Genomic DNA, 27,512 nt, shown 5'->3' with positions numbered 1-27,512 from the left:
AGTAATGAAAATAAGAGGACTACTGTTCTAAAGCTATTCTAGACAAATGTATAAATAATATTAGCTGACTTCCTACCATCTTCTGGGAACAGCACTGAGCATTTTATACATACATACATTAACTCGTTTAATCCTTGTCACAACCCCATAAATAAGTACTATTATTTTTTCTTTTCCTAGAGTTAAGGAAATGGAGGCAAGATAAATTAAGTAAGTTTACCTTCTCTTTTCCTCTCCGGTAACTTATATCCTTCTTTCCTATTTTATTCTTTTTCTCCTTAGTGTTTATCACTAACATACTATATATTTTACATTTACCCTATTGTTATTTCCTCCGACAAGAATATAAGCTCTGCAAGCACATGGCCATATAAGTCACCACAAAGACAAAAGTCCTTATAATTTTTTGCTTTAGGTTCAATACTTCTTGAAAGCTGGCTGTATTTCAACTTTTTTTGTTTCTCATAGCAGATAGTACACAACCTTACAAAAGCTGGAGCCAAAAATATTTGTTGACTGAATGATGAGCATAATTAATCAGTAAGCATGTACTGAGCCCTTGTCATGCTAAACACTGCAACTGTCACTGTCGGATAGAGAAGTACAAAATACCATCAGTGTTCTCAGAGAACTTAACACCTAGGAACAGAAATAGGTAGAGGCATGAGGAATACCCAGGCTACAAATGAAGAAGGCCTTTGCTACTTCCATTCTTCAACCTAATGATGTCTAAAAATGCTTATTCACCTCCTCCCAAGACACCTTAGTAGTTTGCTGCCTTAAAATTTCGTGGAAATGCCAGGATTGTTCATAACTCTATGCCTTTGCACATGTTGTTCCCTGGACATTGAAAGATTTCCTTCTCCGTTCTTTTTTTTTTTTTTGTTTAAATTTTATTTATTCATTCATGAGAGACATGGAGAGAGAGAAAGAGGCAGACACAGGCAGAGGGAGAAGCAGGCTACATGCAGGGAGCCTGACGTGGGACTCGATCCCGGGTCTCCAGGATCACACCCTGGGCCGGAGGCAGTGCTAAACCGCTGAGCCACCTGGGCTGCCCGTCCTTCTCCATTCTTGAAGCAACCTTGTGCTTTAAACTCTAGAGTCAATTCCTCCAGGTAGCTCCCTCTAGCCTCCTGCTCAGAGTTACTTATTCATTCTTCTCTCATCTGACAGTGCTGTTTACATGTATGTAGCAGCATGGCTATACTGTTTTATGTACACACATTGCCTGTTTCATATAGCTTTGTTTCTGTGGTTTCCAAACACATTACCAGGTATGCACACCATAGTATGCAAACAATATGCTTTGAGCTGAATTGGTTTTTCTCACCTTTCAAAACAGTAAAGAACTTTTTTACTCCCCTAAAATATAGTCATAAAATAGAAAAATTCTTTTTAGTAATCTGTTAAAACCACCCAGTGATATATGAACATGGCTAATTGCGGTTGTGCATTCAGCCAAAATCAAATGGAGGCTAAATAGAATCTACTTTTATTCTATTTTCAGCACAATTTCTAAATTTGGAGACTGTCTATAGTGCCTAGATGAGAGCCTGGCACAAAGAGAATTACTTGTTGAATAAATGACATGAATGTTTGTATACAAACTAAATGCCATGGCATGGTAAAAACGTACTATAGAAACTCAGAGATGAGGTAATAAATGATAGAACAGTGAGCTAATGGTTAGGAAGTTTGGAATCTGAAATTTTCTAACTGTATGTAACTTTGAGTAAGACACTTAACCTGAGCTTTAATTTTTCAATTTGTAAAATTCATGGGTTAGGCTGGATCAGTATTTTAAGAATTATTTTAGTATGTCTCTTTTATCTAATGAAATCTAACTGGAATCTACATCATATAAAACAGAAAAGGAGACTTACTAGTAATAATTCATTTTATAAGACCAAATTATAATATTACTTGTTAAAATCTACCAATGAAAATAAGGCACTATTTTGATTAGTAAAAAATATGAAATCAAGAGATATGAATGCCAGTTGCAATTTTAAATCATCTTTAAAAGAGTGATTTTTGTACTTTGTTTGGCTTTATAATATTGATAGAATTCTGAATACCACAAAAAAGCTATTGCCAAGGGTAACTTTTTTTAAATAAAAAAGTGAATTTGGCTTTGGCAACATTAAGCTCTTTGCAATTAAAATGGTCTAGAACTTGAAGGAAGGAAGAGTAAAGAAAATTTTGCTTCCAAAACTGAATGAGTGTATCTAATCACTACTCATGTTTCTGGGCATAAATGTAAAATATGGGCAAGAAATACTCAAAACTAAAATCAAGGAAGAAAATTTCCTTTAATACAATATTATCATATTAATTTGCCATTGCAAAACTGTTAAGGAGTGATAAGGATACATGGCAGAAAGCTGCCCCTATGTCATGCCTGTATTTATTCAACGAAGCATATATGCTATAGCAGTGCTCTTACTTGCATAACTTGATTTGGATATATAATAATGAACTCAAGTTTTTAAAAAGCTCAGCTTAAAGCTTAAAAATAAAAATGCATACTCATAAGAAGTTCAAATATGTATATGAATATTGGTAGCAAAGTTTTAGTCAGCAGTTCATAAAAATATAAACTAGTAGCATGGTTTATTTTTGTTTCACTATGTGTTTATGTGCTTGTTTCATGATGTGTTTACAACTTGGTATAACATATCTGAGTACACACATTACTTTTATTATGGTGTTAATATATTTTTAAAATTTAAATTTGTGTCCAACATTTGGAAAACTTTGAAGAATCTCTTCTGAGCTGGTTGTTCTTCTGGTTCATCAATTCTACCATTTTACCAAAGCTAGAAATCAAGAAAGACTTCAAAGATGACTTCAATTTTTTCAATTCAATCAGGTTTACTGAGATTAGACTCCCTTGGAACATGAAAAAGCCTGGTATCAGACTGAAGTTAAGAACTGTGTTAAGAAGTATCATGAACATAGCTTTATTATTCTTTTTATGAACATAGCTTTAAAAATATGTCCATCCTCCTTGTATAAGTCGAATCTCTATGTACATAAGCTCAAAAGAGTTTTGGTATCATAATCCATGACATTCTAACATAAACACTGCTGGTCTATAGGTATCTTAACTTAAAAATGCAATCTCATTCCTATGTAGTTATTTGTTGACAATGATATCTGTCAGATGGAGAATAACTTGTCAGTGATTTTGCCATTATTTACTTGAGGAACATATTCTGGTTTGAACTACAGAGGAAACTCACTTAACCGACCTCTATTTAAACAAATCAATCAATTTATCAAAACAGCATTTCTATTTGAAAACAGACAAATGTTTACCTCTGCTCTTACCATTTGAGTTGTATGTTTTCCAATATTAGTTGTGTTGTTTCCAAAGCTGTCTGAGTCAATACACTTGCTGGTTAGGAATTTATTAATATTTCATAAACTAATGTACATAAGCATAAAAAGAGAATGACTGTTTCTGTGAAAATTAAGTTGAAAGCATAATGCTTAACACCAGCCTCCTAAAAATGAGGTCAAATAAGATGGGAAAGTGGAAAGTCTCCAGAAGGTGGGTAACCCTAAAAATCTTGAATAATTCTGTATTCAGATTACTTTGCAAGTGAATTCTTGTTCCTCTCCAAAGTTAAAACAAAACAAAACAAAACAAAACAACAGAAACAAACTGCATTGATATAAAGACACTGTTGTACTCCAACAAGTAAACTCATCAGGAAAGGCTTTGATCCAAAAAATTGTTGATTACTTTTAACTATAGAAATTACTTTTACTATAGATTATTTTGAACTGATGGTTACCAAAAGGGAGGTGGTGGGGGGATGGGTTAAATAGGTGATGGAGATTAAGGACTGCACTTGTTCTGATGAGCACAAGGTGTTGTATATCAGTGTTGAATCATCAAATTGTACACATGAAACTAATATTACATTGAATATTAACTAACTAGAATTTAAATTAAAACTTAAAAAAATAAAAAGATTATTGGCTGAATGTACATTTATAGATTGAAAGATATAAGTATTTTTATTGATTCTGTTTAATACATCTTTTTATTTTTAACTTTTTATTATTTATTTATTTTTAAATGTGTCTTTTTAATGAATAAATCAAAAACAAGTTCAGATTGTGATGGATAAGAGGACTTCCCTATTACTGTTACAAAAGTAATATTTGTGACTGAGAATATGAATTAATGTTGAAATGAAGTTGTTTGGGACTGAAGGTCTATTTTCATTTGATTCTCATTATTTTAAAACCACATTGATAAAGAAGTTATTATATAATCATTCAATGAAGAATCTTTAGTGAGAAATAAACTTTGAAAAGAGATATATCTAACAATCTCCTAAAAATAACTGACACCAAGAAATGACAGGATTATAATCAGAACGTAATTAATTCACAGTCAATATACATTTCTCAGAAACTGATACACAGTCAAGAAGTTAATAAAGATATAAATGATTAGAACTACATAAAATGCTCAATCTAATGGAAAACACAGAGGATTATACAAATCAGTAAGAATTATAAATGCACATTTTAAAAAAGAGCACATGATATGGAAAAAATTAGTACAGTATCATGGTTGAGAGCATGGGTTCTGGACCCAGACTAGTGGAATTAAAATTTCAGCTCTATTACTTAACGTAGACTTAGGATAACTTACATTTCTGTCTCTCAGTTTTCTCATTTGCAAATTGAAGACGATAATCATACCTAATACATAGTGTTGAGCAAATTGAATAAATGAAGGACTTAGTGCCTGGCCCATAGTCAGCACTATGTAAATATTTGGTAAATAAATAAAAATAACTGGCCACAAAGACAATCTCAAAGATTCCAAACAACTGAAATCACATAGAATGTATCATCTGATTAATTTCCATATAGAACATCTTAAGAAAATAATATTTCCAAATACCTCTGTGTTTGCAAATTTAAAAAACAGTGATTCATATATAGGCAGCCTTGAAAGTCAATATGAGGTCAGTGATCATATATTTATGGCATAATCCAAAATGTGACCTTATTTGCCAGAATATACTTTATCAGACAAGATAGCAGTATAAAAAGAGTTGGATTTCTGGGTTACTGAGCATAGGTATGGAAAAAGCAAAAACAGAATAGATCACATTTGCAATTTAATATCAAACTGTTCTAAAAAATATACACAAATACCCATACAGAGTGTGTGTGAGAATGATAAATCAAATATGGCAAAAATGTTAATTGTTGAATTTGTGTTTATAAATAATAAATACATACACAGATAAAAGATTATTTAATAAATAGTTTGCATATACTATTATAACTTCTTGATAAGTTTGAAATCATTTCAAAATAAAAAGTTTTAAAAACGTAGGGAAAACACAAAAATAAAACAGGACCAGAGTTGTGGAGATGGTTAAGCAAAAGACAGAGGGGCAATGAAATTTGAAATATGGCAAATGTGTTACTGAAATTACAGAAAATAGAATCTAAACTAGATTCTCTATAAAATAGAATCTAATCTAGAATAGAATCTAAAGGTCTATATGAAGGTAAAGAACATGCAATACAGGTATAAGGGAAGGAGGAAAGGAAATGTAAGTAGATAGAAGGCAGGAGAAATAGTCTCACCTGGAGGAGTTAAAATGTAGACCCAAGAAAATTATAAGGTATAGTAATTAAATGCTCAAATAAATAAAGGGCAAAGTAAAGTTCCGTATAAAGGGCTACTGTACTTTTGAATTTCTTCCTTACTTTGCCTAACTCCCTCAACCACATGTATCAGTTGGAATAACTCAAATTTAAGGTAAAGACTGTTTAGGAAGGAAGGAAAGAAAGAAGGAAAGAAGGAAAAGAAAGATGTGGAGGCTATAGAAACTGAGAAAAAGAATCCATGTGCACAAATGGAGAAGGGTGAAATTTGGGAGAGGCAACAGGTAAAGAAGGTAAAACTTTCTGGAGAAGTGGATAGAAATGGGCCCCTTCATAGTAGGTATATGTGTGAAATTGGATTGGTCCTATTGACTAATGAACTGGTTTTGCACATTTATCAGGAGAAATAACTATTGTATGAGATATAGTTAACAAATAAATAAAACTGTCAGGACTTGAAGTCAATGTGATCATTTATTCAGAAAGCTCAGACTGAAAAATTATTAGAAGCAATGACAAAGATATTTAGAGGGTAGCTGGGTATAAAACCACATACAAAAACAAGAAAGGGATAACTGTCCTATCTACTAGTAAAAATATTAAAAAGCTGTAGTACTGGGGCACTTGGGTAACTCAGTTGGTTGAATATCTGACTCTTGGTTTCAGCTCAGTTCATGATCTCAGGGTCATGAGATCAAGCCCTGCATCCAGCTCTGTGCTCAGTGCAGAGTCTGCTTGAGATTCTCTCTTCCTCTCTCTATCCCTCTTCTCCCAATCCATCCCTCAGCTCTCATCCTCTCTCTCCTCAAATAAATAAATGAATAAAATTTAAAAATAAATAAATAAAAGTTATAGTATTGATTCAATAATAGGCAAGTAGTGTACTAAAAGGGCGTGGCCATGAATAAACCCACAGATATGCAAATTTAGTTCATCATACAGGTGTCATTTTAATTCTGTAGGAAAATGATGGCCAATTAAATACATACAGTTGGGACAACTGGATACCCATTTGGAAAAGAAGAATAAGTTACTTCCACAACACATGTAATTCATAAAAATACACTCCAGATGATTCAAGACTTAAGTAAAAAACAAACATTGAATCAAACTAAAATATAAATGTATTAAAGCAAATAAAAGAATATATTAATTTGTGCTAATCTGTGCTATATTTATGAAGGACTTTTTTTTTTAAAGATTTTATTTATTTATTCATGAGAGATACAGAGAGAAAGGCAGAGACACAGGCAGAGGGAGAAGCAGGCTCCTTGTGGGAAGCCCAACATGGGACTTGATCTCATGATTCTGGGATCATGACCTAAGCCAATGGCAGAGGCTCAAACACTGAGGCCCCAGGCGTCCCTATGAAGGACTTCTAAAAGAGATGACAAGCAAATGCCATAATGAAAAAGACTGTTCGGTTTGACTACACCAAAATTTAAAACTTCCATTCAGGGGAAGAATCACAAAAAACTTAAAAAATAATTGAGAGGCTGGGGAAAATATTCAGAACATAATTAACAAAATATTAATATTTGGAATGTATTAAGAGCTTCTAAAATTAGTAATAAAAAGACAGAAATCCCAAAAGAAAAATGGATAGTAAATATGGATAGGTAAAGACGTAAAGCAAAAGGCCAATCAATTTAAGAAAGGATACTCAATCTTAGTAGTAATTGGAAAATGCAAAATAAAGTAATAAAGAGGTATCACTTTTCACTCATATGACATGTAAAATGAAAAGATTGGTAATATCAAGTTTGGTTGAGTATGGGAAAATGAGTGTAATAAACTACTGGTAGAAGGACAAACTGTAAAAAAAAAAAAAAAGAAGGACAAACTGTTATCCTTTTAGGAGGGTAATGAATCAATATCAATATGAGTTTAAGACATGCATATCCTTTGAAACAGCAATCCCTCTTTACCATGCATGGAAAATAATCAAGTATGTGCACAAATAATAATGTAAAATGATCTTCACAGTAACAGGATCATTAGAATGAAAAAAACAAAACAGCCTGCATGCCTATTAATTAGGGAATAGGTAAATAAATAATATAACATTTATAATATGGAAGATAATACAACACTTAAAAGAGGTAGTTCTATAAGTGATATGGGAAGATTTCCAAGACATACTGTTAAGTGAAGAAAAGCAAGTTGAAGAACATATTTTAAGTGTAAAAACATTTAAGTGACATTTAAATATCACACATAACAGAGTACTTTTAGTATCTATAGATGGTGAAATTGGGTTCCCTTTTACATAAAATACCATGAATTCCCATCCTTTCTTTCCTTGGGTGGTCTTAGTAAAAATAATCTTTGTATCTTAATCTTTAGAGACTAAAATTACAAGTTCAAACAAATGTGGACTCAGTACCCACTATACTAGTGCTCAAAAACAAATTTACATGGTATAATTCCTCCAAACCTTTTTGGAAATCACTTGGGAGCCTCACTTAAGTGGCATGAAGCAATCAAGTTCTTAGAACAGAATTATGTTTATTTTTGGCAATGGACACAAACTGAAGTTCTACTTTCAAGAACTGACTCAGGAATAAATTTTAACACATAATAGAGGTGTATGAGGTCCAATTACTCATATTAAATCTTGGCTTTCTATGTTCATTAACATGGACTTTAATATTTTATAGCAAAGAGCCTAGAATGCATTCTTTTATAAAAGCATTTGATTTTGTTTGTTTTTATTTTGTAAATTTCCTTAGGATTCTTTAGCTTATAATTTTAAAGTTTTTCCTCGAAGACTTAAAATGCATAAAAGAATTTTTTGGGACCAAGAATGAAAACACGACAGCGACCTTGATACAATGAACATACCAGTGAATTATGTCTGAGTTTTAAGAATACTCAGCATGGGAGAAACTCTTGGGCATCTGGACTAACTAGGACTCTAAAACACTAAAGTTGGCTTAGGAGGCTTTAGGAACATGAGGACATAAGATGATGTGAGCAATTTCATTCCTGGGCATATCAATCTAATGTTAAGGAAAAAATTTCCATGGCAATTTAATATAGAGGCAAAGGGGCAGAATCAAAGGATAAAGATTTTTTTAGTTCTAACCATAGGTACCATTTATTGCAGCTTTTTGTTTTTAAACTTCTAATTAGGATATGTTTCAATAATTTTATTTTTGTAATTTTCAAGATGGATTCTAATGACTCAGATTAACCATCAGCTAATAAATTAATGACTCAGATTAACCCGTCAGCTAATAAATCAGTCTCTACTGACTTAAAAATATCTAAAAAAGGTTACAAAGCTTTAAGAACATATATTAATTTAGCACATAGCTGAGCAGTATTACTAGCTATTGATTCATTATACTGGTCAGAAAGATACCCAAATTAGAATCAGATGTTGACAAATAAATCATCTATTAAACATAGCAGGCAATTACAAAACAGCCATGAATTTTTACACTAAAAATAAGAGGGGCAAATAGAAGGAGTTTGTCAAATTTGTAAGAAAATAATCCTGAAACCCTCATGCAAACTTCAAACTACCAGGCCATTTCCTATTAATAATAACAATTAATAAATAAATCTGAAAATATGACTGCAATGGTAATTGTAATGCTTCAAGAATGAACACTTCAATAAACAACTGTAGTAGTAATTTTTATATTTTATTTTATTTTATTTTTAATTTTTTAAAAAATTTATTTATGATAGTCACACACACACACACACAGAGAGGCAGAGACATAGGCAGAGGGAGAAGTAGGCTCCATGCACCGGGAGCCTGACGTGGGATTCAATCCCGGGTCTCCAGGATCGCGCCCTGGGCCAAAGGCAGGCGCTAAACCGCTGCGCCACCCAGGGATCCCCGTAATTTTTATATTTTAATCATGAACACTTCAAAAGATAAAATCTAAAAAGATGCCAGGATATTGCAATACAAATGCTATGATTTACCTGTGTTATATGACTAATGCTGAATAATAAAGCAAGAAAATTCCATACTATTTCATATTTTCAACCATGGGTTTATATGTAACATTGTCAAACAAGTTCACCACTAGAGAAGTTCTATTTTTTAAAGAAAATTCCTCAATCCAGTTTGTATATATAAATATTCATATAAATCATTTTAATATATAACATAAAAAATGACAGCCGCTGGAAATTTTCATGAATCTTATGAAATATAAAAAGCTATAAACAATTAAAAATGAAATTATATTTAACAAAAATGCAGGTTGTGCAATGATGTTGATGTTACTCTTTTTCATTGTTCATCAATAGATGAACAAGGGTAACTAGGTCACAGTGAATTAGTAATTTGGATAATGAGAGTTTTTACAGTACCAATATCTTTTTTTCCCCTCATTGGACTTTACATTTTTTAATTTTTATTTTTTAAAGATTTTATTTATTTATTTATTTGTGAGAGACACAGAGAGAGAGAGGCAAAGATGTAGACAGTGGGAAAAGCAGGCTCCCTATGGGGAGCCTGATGTGGAACTTGATCCCAGAACCCCAAGATCATGACCTGAACCCAAGGCAGACGCTGAATCACTGAGCCACCCAGGAGTCCCCCTCATTGGACTTTTTAATACTTTGGTTTAAAGAAAATCTTTGTTAAAAAGTGAATTTTATTCTAAATTTTATGATTTGCTTTCTTATATGTTTATTCATTCATTCACTCATTCAAAAACTCAATCAGGTATCAACTCAAATGAAATCATTTAAATCCTTCATGAGGGCCTTCTATAGATCAGACATAGTTCTAGGTACTGGGGACATTGCATTTGGGAGGCTTACACTGTAGTGTTGGTGACAGAACAAAAACCTATAAGCAAATACTTAAATAACTGCAGGTCATGTTAAGTGCTATCAAAGAAATAAACAAGGGCCAAAGAGAAAACAAGGATGTAGGGTGGTGGGGAGAGATCTCCTTCGAGACCAGGGAAGTCCTCTTTGAGGAGGTGAAATTTGAGAGGCGTGAAGGATGAGAAAGAAACTGGCCATAAGAATGGAGCGTGGGTTGGTGGGGAGTATTCTAGGCAAAGGAAACAGCATGTGCAAAACTCCAGAGCTGAGCATGAGTTGGGTGTGTTACAGAACTGAAGTTAAGATTGATGTTGCTAAAATGCAATGAGGGAAGGGAAGAGGGGTAGCATGAGATGAAGTTGGAGAAGCAAGCAAGGAAGGAACCATGTAGGGCCATCTTATTCATAGTCATGTTTTGAATTTTATTTTATTTTAATTGCAATGGGAAAACAACTGAGGAGTTTAAGCAGAGGAGTGACAAGACCCTAACTGCACTTTAGGAAGGTACTTCTTTTTAGCTGTACTAAGAATGGACTGGGAGAAGCAATCTGCTAAAAGTCTTTGTGATAAAAGCTGACAAAATTTTGGATGCCTGTTCTCAACGGTCTCTTAAAACGACTTTTTTCTATTTAACTGAATAATAATAGGCACAATTGGAATAATTGGAGAAGTGGGTCATATTATCTTGGGGATTGTAATAGTCTAGGAAGTGCACATTGGGAGTGGTTACACAGGTACTTTAGACTTTGGAAAGCATAGTTCAAAGTATTCAAAGAGGTAAAAGTGCATTGTAAGCATCTATTATAAGGAAGGCAAAAAAGGTTTTGAAGTTATAAAAAAAAAAAAAAAAAAGGGAACATTCTGACCATAACCATACAAACAGCCTAAGCCCAAAGATAAAGAAACCAGAGAGAAATCTGTAGAAGCTCAAGGAGTTGTACAGGGAGTTTTCTATGTTGCTGAGCTATAGAGAAGCTGTGTATAAAAGGCAAAAGGAAAGGCACATAAACCCAATTCAGCCTTCAAGACTTTGTGTGATTTGACCTCTGAACACCCATTTTGTGAGTGTCTTTCCCTGAGTATAGTTTATAAGTATTTCTCTCCAGTCATGTCAAATTTATTCTTGACTTTGGGCTTTTGCAGTTGCTGTTCTTTGTTCTAAAACCCTTCTAATATTTGAGCTCCAAAAGCATCTCAAAATGTCATCTTGTTTATTTTCTTCACAGCATATATTCCTAACTTAAATAAAATTACAGCTTATATGTTTATTGCCTTTCTCTCATCACTAGAATCTCAGCAAGAGTGCAAGGGCTTTGTCTATCATTTTCATGGCATTATCCTCAGTGCTTATCATAGCACCTGGCACATTATAGGCTTTTGATAAATATTTTTTGATTGGAAAGAAGGAAGAAAGGTAAAAACAAGGGAAGGAGAAATGAAAAGCCATCTGAGAAAACTGTCAAAAAAGTTTATCAAATCCAGAATAAAGTGAAGTTTAGAAAAATCCTAGAGATATAAAAGGTACTTTTAAAGTTATGATTGGAATAGGAAGATTAAGGGATACTTGGGTAAACAACTGTAATAATAAAATGAAATTAAAAGAAAATTAAATTTTAATTTTATTTTCTTTTTTCTTGATAAAAAAATAAATCTCGTGTCAAAATGAAAAAATATATCTGATTAAGAATAAATCATAGAGGTCTTTGGCTTCAGTCAAGATGGACTAACAGGGCTGAGATTTGCCCTCTTGCTTGAAACAACCCCCACACAGTGAGGTAAAAAATGAGTCAGTCTTAGATGAACTTCTAGGGAATTATATTAAGTGAAAAAGCCAGTCCCCAAAGGTTACATATACTATAGGAGACCATTTATTTAGCATTTTTTAAATGACAAAATTTTAGAAATGGGTAACAGAGTAGTTGTTGCAGGGTTAGCGATGGGGGTAGGGTGGGGGCAAGATAGAAGTGAGTATGGTCAGGGACACCTGGGTGGCTCAGTGGTTGAGCATCTGCATTTGGCTCAGGTTGTGATCCTGAGGTCCTGGGATCAAGTCCTCCACGTGGGAAGCCAGCTTCTCCCTCTGCCTGTCTCTACCTCTCTCTGTTTCTCTCATGAATAAATAAATAATATCTTTAATAAAAGAAGTGAGTATAGTTATAAAAGGGCAAGAAGACGGATTCTTGTGAGGATGGAACTGTACCTTGACTGTGGTGGTGGATGAAAGAAACTCAACATGTAATAGAATTGCACAGATCTGAAAACACACAGGCATACAAATGAATATAAGTAAAATTGGGGAAATCTGAACAAGATCAGTGCTTTGTATCACCACATTCTGGCTATGATATTTTACTAGTTTTACAAGGTATTATCATCAGGGAAACGTGGGTAAAGAGCACAGGAAATTTCTCTTTATTACTCTACACAATTGCATATGAATCTACAATTAGCAAACATTTCAATTAAAAATAACAATCAACTGGGATGCCTGGGTGGCTCAGCGGTTGGGCGTCTGCCTTTGGCTCAGGGTGTAATCCTGGGATCTGGGATCAGGTCCCACATCAGGCTCCCTGCAGGGGTGAGCCTGCCTGTGTCTCTGCCTCTTTCCTTCTGTGTATCTCATGAAAAAATAAATAAAAATTTAAAAATAAATAAATAAAATATCAATCAATTAAAAGTAATCCAGACTGACAGATTTTAGAATTAACAGGTAAGAACATTAACACAGTTATAATAATTGTATTCCATATGTTCAAAAATAGAAAGAGATATGCAAGATAGTAAAAAAAAAAAAAAAGACCAAAACTGAAATTCCAGAGATGAAAATGATCATTTATGTGATGAAAAATACACTGGATGGGACTAACATTGCAGAAGATTAGACATTGCAGACATTGCAGAAGATAGTATAAACTTAAAGACTGAAAAAAAAAGTATCAGTGATATGTGAGGCAATTCAAACGGCTTACTATATGTGTAAGTGAAACTCCAAAAGGAGGGAAGAGGGTGGGGGACAAAAAAATATTTAAAGAAATAAGGGTTGAAATCTTCCCTGATTTGATAAAAAGCTATAAACTCAGAGATTTATTTATTTTTAAGATTTTATTTATTCATGAGAGACAGAGACAGAGAGAGAGAGGCAGAGACACAGGCAGAGGGAGAAGCAGGCTCCATGTAGGGAGCCTGATGTCGGACTGGATCTGGGACTCTAATTAAAAAAATAAAGTACTAAACAATCTCCTCAACTCTGTCAAACTAGAATTTTATATACAGCAAAAATATCTTTCTAAAATGAAAGTAATATAAAAACTTTCAGATATACAAAAGCTAAAAGAACTTATCACTAGCAGTTCACCAGTACAAGTATGGTGAAGAAGGCCCTTAAGGAAGAAGCAAAATAATACTAGATTGAAACAAAGATCTTAGAAAAGTAATAAAGACCACTAGAAATAGTAATTATAAGACAAAACATACATCTCTCTCTCTCGCTTTTTTTACTTTAAGTGATTTCCAAGCCCAGTGTGGAGCCCAAGGTGGGGTTTGAATTCACAACTCTGAGATCAAGAGTCAGACGCTCAACTGACTGAGTCACCCAGGCACCCTGAAACGTACATTTCTTATATGTTCTTTCTTTCTTTACTCTTATATTTAAATTAAAAAATATATTTGACAATCTATTTTTTATATTTTTAAGATTATTTATTTATTTGAGAGACAGTGACACTAGCAGGGAGGAAGGGCAGAGAGAGAAAGAGAAGCAGACTCCCGGTCAAGCGGGGAGCTGGATGTGGGGCTCGATCCCAGCACCTGGGATCCTGACTTAAGCCAAAGGCAGATGCTGAACCAACTGAGCCACACAGGTGCCCTAATAATTGACAATTTAAAAATTTAAAATAAAAAAATCCAAAAGAGGAGAAATGGAAGTACACTAATCATAAGGTTCTAATACTACAAGTGAAATAATATAATATCACTTGAAGGTAGATGGTGAGAGTTACACAGGTATACTACAAATCTTAAACAACCAATAAGTAGCAAAATGAAAAGTTGTATCTATAAAGAGCCATTAAAGGTGATAAAAAAGGGAATCATAAAAAGTACTCAATCCAAAAAAAGGAAGAGAGAGGAACAAGAACAAAGAACAGATAGGACAAATATAAAATGGGAAACATGCGGCAAATAGCAAAATGATAGTTTTAAACTTAACTATATCAATAACCATATAAGTATATCAATAACCATAAAAATACAAATGTTTGGGCACCAAATTAAAAGGCAGAGGTTATCAGATTCTATGTCTGCAATTAGACAGTAAAAAGAAATAAAAGGCATCCAAACTTATGAGAAAGAAGTAAAATTGTCACTATTTCCAGATGACACAGTACTATACATAGAAAACCCTAAAGACTCCATCAAAAACTATTAGAAGTAATAAATGAACCAGTAAAATTACAGAATACAAAATTAATATACAGAAACTGGTTGCATTTCTACGCACTAGTAACAAAGTACCAGAAATAAGAAATTAAGAAAAATTCCATTTATAATTGGAATAAAATAAAAAGAATAAAATACCTAGGAATAAACTTAACCAAGAAAGTAACCTCTACTCTGAAAGCTTTAAGACCTGTATTGTGAAAACTATAAAACGTTCATTAATGAAGTTGAAGACAACACAAATAGATGGAAAGATATTCCATGCTCATGAGTGGAAGAATTAGAATTGTTAAAATGTCCATTCTATTCAAAGCAATCTCAAATTCAACGCAATCCCTATCAAAATATCAATAGCCTATTTTTCACAGAACTAGAACAAATAGTATTAAGCTTATATGGAATAACAAAAGACCCTGAATAACCAAAGCAATCTTGTAAAAGAACAAGCAGGAGATATCACAATCCCAGATCTTAAGATATACTGTAAAGCTATAATATCCAAAACACATCATGGATTGTGGAACAAAATAGAGAACAGAAATAAACTCATTTTTTTAAAGGATTTATTTATTTATTTATTTGAGAGAGAGAGAGAGAGAGAGAATGCATATGTGAGTGGTGGGAGGGGCAAAGGGAGAGAATTTTCAAGGAGACTCCCGGCTGAGTGTGGAGCTCAATGTGGGGCTCAGTCTCACAAAGGATGAGATCCTGACTGGAGTCAGGCACTTAAAACCAAGAGTCAGACACTTAACCAACTGAGCTACCCAGGTACCCCATAAACTCCTGCTTATACGGTGAATTAATCTACAACGAAGGAGGCAAGAATATATAATGGGGAGGAGCATGTGTGTATATATATGTCTATGTGTATATATATATGTATATATATATACACACCCACATACATACATACCATATGATTCACTTATATATTGAATCTAAAAAACAAATGAACACACAATAGAAGCAGAAACACAGGGGATCCCTGGGTGGCTCAGCGGTTTAGCGCCTGTCTTTGGCCCAGGGCGCGGTCCTGGAGTCCCAGGATCGAGTCCCGCGTCGGGCTCCCGGCATGGGGCCTGCCTCTCCCTCTGCCTGTGGCTCTGCCTCTCTCTCTCTCCCTATGTCTATCACAAATAAATAAATAAATAAATCTTTAAAAAAAAATGAAGCAGAAACACACTTATAAATAGAACTGGTAGTTATTAGAGGGGAGAAGGGTGGGCAAATGAGGTGAAGGGGAGGGAGAAGTACAGGCTTTTAGTTATGGAATGAATAAATCAGGAGGATTAAAGGCAGAGCATGAGGAATACAGTTAATGCTACTGTAATAGCTACATTTGTGGTGAGCAAAGCATAAGGTATAAAGTTGTTAAATTACTAAGTCATACACTTGAAACTAATGTAACATTGTATGTCAACTATACTTCAATAAGTAAAAAACAGATTTGGATAAATGTCCAAATAAAATAAAATACAATAAAATACTGTGAATGGTAATAAACAAGCAAACAAATGAACAATAAATAAAAATGCAAAGCCCAAATATATGCTGCCCATAAAAATCACAAGTTAAATATAATGACACAATAGATCAAAAATAAAATTGTGGACAAAGGTAAATTCTGTTAACACTAATACAAGAATGCTAAAAGGGGCATTTGTGATAGGCAAAACTAAAAACAATCCAAATATCCATCACAGGTGGACAGATAGATAAACTAATTTTGATACATATATAAGTGAAATGAAACTCAGGATAAAAAATGAATTATTGATTTATGAAACAAGAAGAAGTCTTAAAATGATTATCTTGAGTGAAAGAGGCCAAATGAAAGGAGAATGTATACTGTATTTTCCATTTACATTAAGTTCTAGAAAGTGTAATCTACTGTGACAGCAGTTTAGTGGTTGCCTGGGAACATCAAGGAGAGAAGGAAGAAAAGGGAGGTAGGGATTAGAAATATATATAAGGAGGGATACCTGGGTAGCTCAGTACGTTAAGTGTCAGACTCTTGATATCTACTCAGGTCATGATCTCAAGCTCCAATGATGGCTCTGTACTCAGCAGGGAGTCTGCCTGAGATTCTCTCCCTCCTTTCCCTCTGCCCCTCCCCCCATTCATGGGCTCATGGGCTCATGCTCTCTCTCTCAAAATAAATAAATCTTTAAAAATATGAATATAAAGAAACTTTCAGTGGTTATGGATATGTTTATTATCTTGATTGTAGTGATGGCTTCATGTATGTTAATACATCAAGTTGTATTCCTTAAATACATGTTATTGTATGTCAACTGTATCTTAATAAAACCATCAAAAATAAATATAGTCAAGGTGTTGAAAATCCTCAAGGAGAGACTAAGGAACTCTTATAGATAGGAGGAGACTAAAGAGACATGACAACTAAAATGTAATGTGGGATCCTGGACTGCATCTTGGGGAGAAAAAGTACATAAATGGAAAAAGTGAAATCAGGATAAATCTGTGGTTTGGTTATTAATATTTTAATAGTATTAATTTCTTAGTCTTGATAATTGGATGATAACTATGCAGGGTGTTAACATTACGGGAGGATAGGTAAAGGCTATATGGAATGCTCTGTACTATTTTTGCAACTCTTCTACAATCTAAAATTATTGCAAGATTAAATAAAAAAAATTAAAGAAGTCACAATCTTGGACAGGTGAAAAAGTAACAACAGATTTCTTACCTGCTTTAACAGATCTTTTATTTGTATCTTGGCGTATATAACTGCCTGAAAAAAAATGAATGAGAGAAATCTGGAGATAAAATGACTGATTTGATAATGGTAATTTTGAAGAACTATAGAGGCTAGAAGAGATGCTAGAAGACTAGATAATGAAACAGTTTCTAATTTTTTAAAAAGGAAAATAATATGGAGACCTCAAAATATAAGCTAGTCAGGCTTTAAATCATGCCTTATAGCCTTGTAAGATTTTTAGAAGGAATTAATGAACAGATAGGTTTACGTGTACTTATTAGGAAGGAAGACAGTAATAATTGAGCTAGTTTAGTTTTACCAGGAACAATTTATGTCAGACTAACTTAATCACTTTCTGAAAGGATTGCTTGCTTAGCAGATATAAAAAAATGCTCTACTCTGGACCTAGTACCTTTGATTTCAAGAAGGTATTTGGCAAAATCACTAGAAATCTTGTGTACCAGATGGTAAAATAAGAGATATTTCAAAAGCTGTATATGTTCGTTGTTCACTGAATGATTATTTACAGGTTTATGACTCAATCTCTAAATTCAGTCTCTTATTGGAATTCTCTATTGGCAGATCAAAAGAACTTCTCTGCAGTTCTACCAAGTAAACATTTTCCATTAAAGATAAACTGCACTGAAAGAATGGTTGATGACTATAGAACAGAACTAGGAATTTTTTTTTTAAGATTTTATTTATTTAATCATGAGAGACACAGAGAGAGAAAGAGGCAGAGGCACAGACAGAGGGAGAAGCAGGCTCCATGCAGGAGCCTGACATCGGACTCGATCCTGGGTCTCCAGGATCACGCCCTGGGCTGAAGGCGGTGCTAAACCACCGAGCCACCTGGGCCACCCCAGAATTAGGAACTCTTAAAGGAATTTTGAAAAAAAAAAAAAAAAAGAAACTTTACAAAATAAGATTAAATAGAAGATAGAGAAAATACAATTTATAGTATATAATATAAAAAAGATTTTTTTTTTGGCTGACTGCAAGTTCACTAAATGAAGTTGGTTAAAGGGTTAATAAGATCATACTTATCAGAGAGTAATATTTACCCTAAATCAGAATGTGAAATTCTTCTGATAAACTGGAAGCATTTTCATATTTCATTCATCAAATTTCCTTAATTCATAGAAAAAAATGAGAATAAATAAATCTTTGTGAAACAAGAGCTATGAAAACAATGATAGAAAATAAATAGGAGGGCAGCCCCGGTGGCGCAGCGGTTTAGTGCCGCCTGCAGCCCAAGGGTGTGATCCTGGAGACCCTGGATCGAGTCCCGCATAGGGTTCCCTGCATGGAGCCTGCTTCTCCCTCTGCCTGTGTCTCTGCCTCTCTCTCTGTCTCTATGAATAAATAAAATCTTTAAAAAAAAGAAAAAAAAAATAAATAGGAAAAGACAAATACTTATTAATCATTGGTAGACTGTAAAGTCATATTCCTGTTGTGTCTTTTTTTTTCCTGTTGTGTCGTAAGTGCTAGCCTTATTTTAACTAGAACCAGTTCTACCTTTATTTTAGAATTATATTATGATTCCATAAAATCAGTAATCTTTTAAAATATAAGAATTAGAAGACAGAACAGGGGCCACAGGATAGACATTCATGAATTAACCAGAGAATAATAAAGCCAAATATAATCAAGTAGGCCATGTAATCAGCTTGCCAGGGATTGGCAGCCTTTGCTAAATTGTTTGCTTCAATATAAATCCTTTTCCATTTCACATATTTATTTCACAGAGGGACATTAAGAGCCTGAACTAGAATTCTGAGAGTAAGAGTAGAGAGAAGGGATACAATTGAGTAATATTTGGGATCTGAAATAAGCAAGTCTTAGTAAATATATGGATGTGTGGGGCCTGATAGTAATGTAAGGAATGTAGGAAGGGATGGCAAGTAGGTTTTAATTCACACGCTGTATCAGTCAGGGCAGAAAAGAAAACAGTACACTCAAATTGGGTAATCTGTGGAAAACTTTACCTACAAAGATGTGGGAAAGAATTAGGGGAACTGACAAGGAATACTGTATGAACCCAGCGCTAGCAACAAGAGACCTATTATTACCCTAAGCCAGAAACCAGTTTCTGGAAGAGAAGAGGTTGTTGACAGGAGTTGTGTCTTTCAGTAAAGAAATGCAGCAAAACTGTGGCAATCCCTGTAAGAATAAATATCCCAAAATCACTCTTGACCCACTTTCTAATCTTCTGTGAATGTCTCTGAGCAAACCCAGTCAGAAGACAGAGGACAACAAATCTCTAGAAGTAGTTTTGCAGTAAAAGGCACAAAGAACAGGGTAGAGAATAAGCAGGTGCCAATCCTAACTGATTGACAGTAGTTGCTTGAAACACCATGTAGAAAAGGATTCTGCAGTATCATCCAATCTCATTAGGACACATAAGCATGAAAGTCATATGCCTATTATCATAACAGGATGAGGCACTGTTGGCATGTGTGTTCATGAGTCCTATGTCCGTAATAAGCATGAGATGGAGGAATGGTAGCATGTGTGTCATGTTTTCTAACCCTGGGCTATGCAGACTTTCACACTTTTAGTTTGCCTGAATGATAAAACATCTTTTTTTTTTTTTTTAATAAAACATCTTTAGTAATAAATAAAACAAAAAAAAATACAAGAGAACAAATTTATGAGTGGGGATGACAAATTCAGTTTAGGATATGTTGACTTTGAAATGTGTTGACTCTGAGATGCTCAAAGATGATCCAAAGATATATGGATCTGAAGTTCTATGGGGAATTAGGTTGGAAATAGTTTTAGAATCAATACTTTATATGTGGTAGTTGAAACATAAAAATGAAGAGAACACAGAGTAAAAAAAGTAGTAAGTACATAAGAAATCAGGAGAATATCAACATTTTAAGAAAGGGGCATAGAAAAAGCCCACAAAAAGAAAAAGAGCAAGAACAGTTAAAAGGTTATAAGCAGCACCAAGGAAGTGTAGGTTCACACAAACCAAGAAAACAGAATATTTATAGAAGAAAGTTGCCATGAACGTCAAATGTTGAAGAAAAGGCAGTGAAATATAGACTGAAAATTTTCCACTGGATATGACAATTAGATTACTATTGCCCATGGCTAGAGTGGTTCCAGGAATATGATAAGAAAGGAAGCCCAATTTCAATAGGATGAGAAGTTAATGAGAGAAAAGAATATGACTACAGCAAATAATAACCTCTTGAGTACAATGGATGAGGTGAAAAGGAGAATGAGTTGGTAGCTAGAAGGAAACAGGATTAAAAGGATTTTTTTTTGGAGTGGGAAAGTCAATAAAATTAAAGTATGAGGAGAAGAAACTAATGGAGTAAAACTGAATATATTAGAATGAGAGGACTATTAGAGATGGCTGGAGCCTGTCCTACCAATGCATTCCTGAGGAAAAATGTCCTGCCCACAGGCCTTGCTCCTCAGAGCACAGGTAACATGGTATATAGTTTCTTACCCCTCAGTACAGGTAATTGACTGATAATAGGCACATAAGTTAGTTATCTATTATGAAAATGTGAGTTGAGCTAATTGGATTCTCTGTTAGGAGTATGAACTAAGAAATATGTAAATAATTGACTGATTAGCAGTATAAAGTCAGATGTAAGGGTAGTGAAATATAAAGAAAAGGATAGTGTACTCAAACACACAAAAACCTCAAACAATCCAATTAAAAAATGGTCAGAGGACCTCAACAGACATTTTTCCAAAGAAGATCTATAGATGGTTAACAGACACATGAAAAGATGTTCAACATCACTAAACATCAGGGAAATGCAAATCAAAGCCACAATGAGATACCATCTTACATCCATTAGAATGACTAAATCAAAATGACAAGAAATAGCAAGTGTTGGTGAGGATGTGAAAAAAGAACCCTTTGTGCAATGTTGATGGGGATGTATATTGGTACAGCCAATTGTTTTCCACGATGTGGAAAACAGTATGAAGTTTCCTCAAAACATTAAAAAAAATAGAAATACCTTATGATATCAAAATTCCACTACTGGGTATTTACCCAAAGAAAATGAACACTAATTTGAAAAGATACATGCACCCCTATGTTTACTGCAGCATTATTTACAATAGCCAAGATATGGAAGCAACCTATGTATCTATCAGTAGACGAATAGGGGAAACATGACATACACACATGTGCACACACCCAAAGAATATTACATAGCCATAAAAAGAATAAGATTGTGCCATTTGAGACATGGATGGACCTAGAGGGTATTATGGTAAGAAAAATGAGTTGGGATCCCTGGGTGGCTCAGCGGTTTAGCGCCTGCCTTCGGCCCAACACGTGATCTTGGAGTTCCGGGATCGAGTCCCACATCAGGCTCCCAGGATCGAATCCCACATCATGCCTGCTTCTCCCTCTGCCTGTGTCTCTGCCCTCTCTCTCTGTGTGTGTCTCTCATGAATAAATAAATAAAATCTTAAAAAAAAAAGAAAAATGAGTCTGAGAAAGACAAATACCATATGATTCCACTCATAAGTGGAATCTAAAAAAATAATAATCAAACAAAAAGTAGAATTAGACATATAAATACAGAGAACAAATCAATGGCTGCCAGAGGCGAGGGGACTGGGCAAAATGGGTTAAGAGGAGAGGGAGATACAGTCCTTTAGCTGTGGAAGAGTAAGTCACAAGGATAAGAAGCACAGTGTAGGGTTACAGTCAATGATATTGTAATAGCAATGTAATGGAGAGAAGATAGCTATACTTGTGAGTATAGCAGAATGTATAAACTCATCAAATCACTAAGCTATACACCTGAAATTAATGTAACATTGTATGTCAACCATACTGAGAAATTTTAAAAAAAGGATGTGTAGCAGTAATGACCCATGTTAAAGCTAAATTTAGGAAAAATAAAAACCATGAGTGGCTAACTGAAGCATTGATAAGGTAGAGCATGAAGAAGTTAGCTCTTAGAGAAACAGAGGACAAAGATGTGCGGAGAGAGGCAGAGTCTCCCTGAAAGACCATGACCCTCTAAAGGAGATTCAGAGGTTTTCTGAATCTGATACTTTCAAGTTATGGTTCATTGATGTCCTTATATTAACTCCTCTTCTCTTTTAACACAAATGGGTTTCTGTTCTTTGCATCCTAAACTCCAACTCTAGGACAAGGACTAAAGCGAAGTCATGGAGGAGTCAAAGTGGAAAGGGTTGCTTTGAACAAGAAGGGAAAATCCAATCCTTAGTAACCTTAAGAAAGAAAGGAAGAATGGGTATTAAGACAGGAGTCAGAAGAAAGTCTACAGCTCAAATACATTTATCAAAAAATAAAAAAGATTAAAATTAAATGAATTAAGCATTCACTTAAAGAAGTTGGAAAAGAACCACAAAGCAAGCCTAAAGAAACAAGAAGGAATGAAATATAAAAGCAGAAAATACAGAGAACAATATCAACAACAACTACACTAATAACAAGAAAAACAGAGCCAAAAGCTAATTATTGGAAAAGATTAATAAGCAGAGTTCTGACAACACTGAAAAAAGACAAAAGAATGTGTAAACAAACAAAATACATAATGTAAAGGGGTAAATAAGTATACACTACAGAGATAAAAAAGTAAGAATGGGTATTATGAAAAACTGTATATTAAAATATGTGAAAATAGTTTTGTTGACTGCTTCCCTTGCTGTGCAGAAACTTTTTATTTTAGTGTAGTCCCAATAGTCTATTTTTGCTTTTGTTTTCCTTGCCTCAGGAGACATGCCTAGAAAAATGCTATGGCCAATGCTAGAGAGATTACTGCCTGAGTTCTCTTCTAGGATTTTTATGGTTTCAGATCTCATTGTTTAAGTCTTTAATCCAATTTTGAAGTTGTTTTGTATACAATATAAGAAAGTGGTCCAGTTTCATTCTTTTGCATATAGCTGACCAGTTTTCCCAGCATCATTTGTTGAAGACACTGTCTTTTTCCCATTGGATAGTCTTTCCTGCTTTGTTGAAGATTAACTGACCATATAATCGTGGGTTTATTTCTGGGTTTTCTATTCTGTTCTGTTAATCTATGTGTCTATTTTTTTTTTTTTTTTTGCCAGTACCATACTGTTTTGATTACTACAGTGAAGGAAACAAACTAAAGGCGACCTATGGAATGGGAGAAGACATTTGCAAGTGACATTATCAGATAAAGAATTAGTATCTGAAATATATAAAGAACTTATACAACTCAACATCTAAAAAACAAATAATCCAAATGAGACATGGGCTGAAGACAGAAACAGACACATCTCCAAAGAAAGCATACAGATGGCCAACAGACACTTGAAAAGATGCTTAACATCATTTATCATCAGAGAAATGCAAATGAAAACCAGAAGGAGATATAACCTCACACCTGCTGAATGGCTAAAATCAAACACACAAGAAACAGTTAAGTATTGGCAAGGATGTGGAGACAAAGGAACCATCTTGCACTGTTGGTGGAATGCAAACTGGTAGAGACACTCTGGAAACTAGTATGGAACGTCCTTAAAAAATTAAAGATAGAACTATCATACAATGCAGTAACCACACTACTGGTATCTATCCTCAAAATAGAAAAACACTAATTCAAAGGATACATGCACCCATATGTTTACTGTAAAATACTTCAGCCCAATGTCCATTTACAGATGGATGGATAAAGAAGCTGTGGCATATAAATGGAATGGAATATTATTCAGCCATAAAAAGAATGAAATCTTGCCATTTGCAATAACATGGATCGAGCTAGAGAGTATAATGCTAAGTGCAATAAGTCAGTTAGAGAAACACAATACCATATGATTTCCCTCATTTGTGCAATTTAAGAAACAAAACAAATGAGTGAGCGAGAGAGAGAGAAAGAGAGAGAGAGAAACCAAGAAACAGACTCTTATCTATAGAGAACTGGTAGTTGCCAGAGGGAAGTGGGTGGGGGATAGGTGAAATAGGTGATGCGTATTAAGGAGTGCACTTGTGATGAGCACTGAGTAATGTAGGCTTGAAACTAATATAACACTGTAGGTTAACTGTACTGGAATTAAAATAAAATAAAATATTTGAAAATAGAGATGAAATGAATAATTTCCAGGAAAATATGAAACATCACTATCATTACAAAAAGAAATAAAGAACTCAAATAAGTAATAAAGAAACTAAAGTGGTAGTCAAAGACCACCTCTGTCTTTAATATATATATATTTTTTTTAATTAAGTAAACTCTACCCTCAACCTGTGTAGAGACCCAAAGTCACGACCTGGAGATCAAAACTCACTAGCTTTACTGACTGAGACAGCCAGGTGCCCCAAAGACCACTTCTCTTAAGAAACCCCAGGACCAGGTTATGCTGGTAGCTTCTACCAAATTTTCAAGACATACATAATTCCTATTTCATGTAAGTTGTTTCAGAGAACATGAAAAGAGCAAAAGGTACCCAAGTTATTTACAAAAGCTAATATAATTCTGATCCTAATAAAAGATAAAAATAATACTGCAAAAAAACAATCTAACCACATGGTGAAATTAATATGACAGAAAACGAGAATAGGACTTCATGTGTTTGCTGATACAATAATGTGTTTGCTATTTGCAAAATCTTAAATCAGACTTGTAACATAAAGCAGTAAAATGTATATGCAATAAACGAGAATAATAACATTGACTAAATTTCTACCTTAAAATTATAAGCATGACCTTTTCTTTCCAATTCAGAATTATAATATGTTCTCAGTGATTTTCAACTCCTCTTCTTACTCCCCATCTGTCAACTTCCCTTCCTTGCGACTGTACTGTATCACTGCTACTAATTGTCAGGGTTAAACCTGAACATCGTGAACATCTGCTCGGTCTCCAGTTTTTTGAGGAGGAGGCTGGGCTTTCCTTTCAAAGTTGGTAGACTTCAGGTTAGAAGATCAGACTTCCCAAACCAGGATAAAAGTGAGAACAGATCCATATCCATGTCCTGGACAAGGAGATATCTGCTATTGGCTCCCCAAATCTGGTACGTCTGATTAACTTGAGCTAGAATAACTTAGAAGCACTGGTTTATAATCATAGGAATAAATGAAATTAGCTGTATGTTCCTTTCTCTTGATTTTTGGGGTATATAATCTGTCTCATTATGGCTTCACCATCTATTTCCTGCTAATCGGTGAAGATGACATAAGGCTAGAGATGTCTTTGGAAAAGAGGGATGTCAGTCACAGACCATGTTGCTTTTTTGTTTTGTTATTTTAATCAGTAGGGGAACCAGAAAAGTCTGGTTCATGTTCTGTTTACTTTCCTTAATTCTAGACTTTTGACTTGAGGTGATTTATTTCTTTACATTAGTATCATAGGGATTAAAAAGGAGATTCTGAAGCTTATGGAAAACAGATTAGGTGGACATAAATTTAAAAGATTAGATAGGGGGCAGCTCAGGTGGCTCAGTGGTCTAGCGCTGCCTTCAGCCCAGGATGTGATCTGGAGACCCGGTATCAAATCCCATGTCAGGCTCCCTGCATGGAGCCTGCTTCTCCCTCTGCCTATGTCTGTTCCTCTCTCTCTCTCTCTCTCTCTCTCTCTCTCTCTCTGTCTTTCATGAATAAATAAAATCTTTAAAAAAAATAAAAGATTAGATAGGAATATTTTCCCATAGGATTGTCAAACTTCAGTTCCCTAAAACATGCAGGTAGTGCTTCCCCACCCCCCCACCTGTCCCGTCCCTCTATCCAGTAACTCTTAAAGGAGTGAGACCTGAATAATTTGTTAGAAGCCCTTTATCTTTACCCTTTTTGGTCTTTATATAACCAAAAGGATATCAGAAGGTCTGTGGTTTATATGGTTTCTGGAGCTAAGGATATCCCAGTAATGCAAAACTAAAAGAAATATACCATAACTCCTAGGAGAGAATTATAGAGTATATAAGAGGTTGAAGGTTAGTAAATTTTAAAAAAATTATTTATTTTTAGGAGGAGAGAGAGAGAGAGAAAGAGAGAGAGAGAGAGAGAGAGAACACGCAGGCACCGGAGCTTGAGCAGGGGGAGGTGGGAGGGAGAGGGAAAGAAACTCTCCAGCAGAGTCCCCATTGAGTGCAGAGCATAACAGGGGGCTTGATCTCTCGATCATGACCTGAGCCAAAACCAAGAGTCAGACGCTCAAGCTCAATGGACTGAGCCACCCAGGCGCCCTGGCAGTGAATGTTTTTAACTTAGTTTTAAACTGCTTCAATTTGTAACTACATTGAATGAAGAAATGAAAGTGAATCTTTCTTTGTAAATATCTCAAAAGTGAATATTGGACTAAATATTTATTTAAATATATTAAGTGATAATAATTCAGAAACTCCTCATAACAAGTGAGAATAGGACAGATTTTACAAGTGCTGTCTATACGCCAGGCCTGACAAACACAGGGCAGCCGTCCTGTAAAGGATGAAGAGAACTTCCTCTAATAAACTAGTGTAGGGCAGACCATTTAACACCAAGTCAGAGCTCAGGCTAGTTCTTCTTGCCTTAAGCTGTTGTTTCATTTAGAGCCAAAATACAGATATAATACTATTAAGAAGTAATTTGGAAAGATGCTCAACATTATTAATTATCAGGGAAATGCAAATAAAAAACACAATGAGATATCACCTCATACTTGTTAGAATAGTTATCTAAAAGACAAGAAATAACAAGTGTTGACGATGATGTGGAGAAAAGAGAACCCTTGTGCACTGCGGGTGGGAATGTAAATTATTACAGCCATTATGGAAAACAGTATGGAGGTTTCTCAGAAAATTAAAAATAGAACACCCATATGATCCAGCAATTCCACTTCTGGATATTTAACCAAAGAAAACAAAAACATTAATTTGAAAAGATATATGTACCCCTATATTCAGTACAATAATATTTCCAATAGCTAAGATATGGAAATTAATG

The 27,512-nt window shown here is 34.4% G+C and overlaps 1 protein-coding gene across 18 annotated transcripts in view; it reads right to left on the bottom strand.

Moving 5' to 3' along the window:
- MBD5 (methyl-CpG binding domain protein 5) overlaps positions 1-27,512 on the bottom strand; it is a 432,006-nt gene that overhangs the window by 76,561 nt on the left and 327,933 nt on the right. For 4 of the 18 annotated variants that reach the window (XM_072757698.1, XM_072757695.1, XM_072757706.1 and 1 more), the window contains one exon: positions 17,600-17,644. The exons of the other annotated variants lie outside the window; for them this stretch is intronic. The gene's annotated coding sequence lies outside the window, so the exon portion shown is untranslated. The remainder of the gene's footprint in view (positions 1-17,599; positions 17,645-27,512) is intronic. 18 annotated transcript variants of the gene reach the window in all.

Source organism: Vulpes vulpes, chromosome 5, assembly GCF_048418805.1.
Source record: "Vulpes vulpes isolate BD-2025 chromosome 5, VulVul3, whole genome shotgun sequence".
Taxonomy (NCBI): domain Eukaryota; kingdom Metazoa; phylum Chordata; class Mammalia; order Carnivora; family Canidae; genus Vulpes; species Vulpes vulpes.
The sequence above is the reverse complement of the archived record's forward strand: the minus strand, read 5'-3'. Positions and strand labels throughout refer to the sequence as shown.